At 47.9% G+C, this 2,817-nt stretch overlaps 1 pseudogene; it reads left to right on the forward strand.

Moving 5' to 3' along the window:
* Positions 1 to 1,844: 1,844 nt before the first annotated feature.
* Positions 1,845 to 2,483, forward strand: LOC129558176 (group XIIA secretory phospholipase A2 pseudogene; annotated as a pseudogene).
* The last annotated feature ends 334 nt before the right edge of the window (positions 2,484 to 2,817 follow it).

A 2,817-nucleotide genomic window follows, 5' to 3' on the forward strand; every position in this document is an offset into this window, starting at 1 on the left:
GCTCCCAAAGTAGCCTCTGCTAATTGATAGAAATCCTTTCATAAGGTGGTCATCTTAGGCCAGTTGCCTTTCAGCAGATCTTGATACAGGAATTAAGATGCCCATGCTTTGTTGGGGGAGGGAGGTTAAGAGCTTGGATGTACATCATTTGTCAGACGTGCTAGGGTTTTGATCACATGACTTGTTGGGGTAGTAAGGGTTCAGTTCAGTTCAGTTCAGTCACTCAGTCGTGTCCGACTCTTTGCGATCCCATGAATCACAACACGCCAGGCCTCCCTGTCCATCACCAGTTCCCTAAGGGTTGCTGCTGCTGCTGCTAAGTCACTTCAGTTGTGTCAGACTGTGCGACCCCATAGACGGCAGCTCACCAGGCTACCCCGTCCCTCGGATTCTCCAGGCAAGAATTTTGGAGTGGGTTGCCATTTCCTTCTCCAATGCATGAAAGGAAAAGTGAAAGTGAAGTCGCTCAGTTGGGTCCGACTCTTAGCGACCCCGTGGACTGCAGCCTACCAGGCTCCTCCGTCCATGGGATTTTCCAGGCGAGAGTACTGGAGTGGGTTGCCATTGCCTTCTCTGCCCCTAAGGGTTAGGACGACATAATTTTTTGGGCGGTTAACTGTTGGCATACATACAAATGATTTTTTTTTGTTTTTGTTTTTGGGCAAGGATTAGAATGCATGTGCTATGTTGAGGGGAGTAATGGTTAATATGCAAATAATTTGTTGAGGGTATGTTGGGATGTATATGGTTTGTTGGGGGGAGGAGGGGTTGGGATGTACATTTCTTTTTTAGGGAGTCTAGGGGTCACCCCAGCTAATTCTGTGGGGGATCTCTGGAGTATGTACTGAATACCATGGAGATGATCTGTCTTGAGGTGATGCCTTTTTATCCCCCTGTGTCAGGCATTGACTGTGGGCTGCCCCTGGCGTCGGGTGGGGACAGGCAAAGTGATGGATGGGATCTGGGCAGAGCATCAGCAGTGTCCACTACTCTGATCAAACCTTTGTCTGGTTATGTTTGCCCACTGCCTCAAAAGTTGCTACACAGAACATGAATGTCATTTCCTCTTTCATTACGTTTAAATTAAAAAAAATTGGTCTGTTTATTCATTTATTTATTTTTAGCTGTGCTCGGTCTCCATTGCTGTGCATGGGCTTTCTCTAGCTGTGGTGTGCAGGCTTCTCACTGAAGTGATTTCTCTTGTTGCAGAGCACAGGCTCAGTAGTTGTGGGTGCTCTGGCTTAGTTGCTCCACAGAAGGTGGCATCTTCCAAGAAGAGGGATTAAATCTGTGTCTCCTGCATTGGCAGGCAGATTCTTTACCACCGAGCTGCCAGGGATGCCACAAGGTGATTCTGACTCTGGCTAAACCTACATCTTTGTTCAATTCCTTCATCCTGTTTTCCTCCTCTCTCTCTCCAGGTAGCATTCCCAACAAATCCCAACCACTCAGCCCCCCACTATAGGAACCTGACCTAACACAATCTCTCCCTTATTTGGTTATGTCATCAAAACAGGAAAAAAGAATTCAAAGTTTCCAGCTGTTTCTGGTTTTATTCTGAAACAAGATTTAGAAATACTGTACAATGAGACCACTCCCTGGTGGAAGCCCAATGGAGGCAGTGAGGACCAGCCTCTAGCCAGGAAGGACACATGGATGTGGATCAAAGAACCCGCATGCCACTGCAGGAGACATAAGAGACCTGGGTTCAGAAGATCTCCTGGAGAAGTGCATGGCAACCCACTCCAGCATTCATGTCTGGAGAATCTCATGGACAAAGGAAACTGGTGGGCTATGATCCATAGGGTCGCAGAGTCAGAAACGACTGAAGTGACTTGGCACACATGCACAAGGTCATCGAACTTGGTTTGGGGCTGCTACTGAGGGCGGCCTGGGGGCTCCGGGGAGGGACACCCACCTCGTGGGCTCTGGGGACCCTTTGGGGTTCCGTGCTGCACCGATGGCCTTTGCCTCCCACCCTCCTCTTCCCTCTCCTGACCACAGCTTTCAGGTTCCAGGAGCAGGCCCAGGCTAACTGATTGAAGGGCTACCTTGCAGACTAACCAGAAGGGCATTCATAAGACAGACAAATGCCTGAACGCCATCTTGAACTTCCTGGGAGGTGAGGACCAGCTTTGCAAGTACAAATGAGGGGATGGATCTAAGCCTTTCCCATGTTATGATGATAAATCCTCCCCGCCAAATGGGTGTGGCTCTTAACTGTTTGGTGTCCATCTGAATATTAGCTTTCCTTCCTTACAGAGTGCTGCAGCCAGTGTGGCAGGTGCTATGGGATTTGTGGCAAAATTAAAAAGGACTGTGATGAGGAGGACCAGCATTGTTCCTTCAAGATCTGTTGAGACGTGCAGACAACCCTGGGACCAACTCAGCATGTTCATGAAACCACAGTTGACCCCTTCACTGTCAGTATTATACATTCAGGCTGCAAAGCGTACCTGGATAGCCAACGAGCCACCACGTAGCTCTCCATACAAAAGAAAAAAAGGTCTATAAAGAAGATTCTAGGGATTTCCCTGGTAGTTCAGTGGCTAAGACTCCTTGCTCCCAGTGCTGGGGGCCTGGATTTGATCCCTGGAAGGGGAACTAGATCCCACATGGTTCAACTAAGAGTTCACATGTGGGGAAAAAAAACCAAGAAAACCCCAAAACCCTACGTGCTGCAACTAAGACCAGGGTGGTCAAATACATAAATAAATACATAAAAATTAAAGATGATGCTGACAGGTAGTGACGGCAGAACATACATGAAAACAGATGAACATAACCTTTGACAAAGAACTAATGTTTTTATAGCAT

The sequence above is a fragment of the Moschus berezovskii genome, chromosome 8 (assembly GCF_049115385.1).
Source record: "Moschus berezovskii isolate FMDL1 chromosome 8, NW_MosBer_1.0, whole genome shotgun sequence".
In the NCBI taxonomy this organism is placed as follows: Eukaryota; Metazoa; Chordata; class Mammalia; order Artiodactyla; family Moschidae; genus Moschus; species Moschus berezovskii.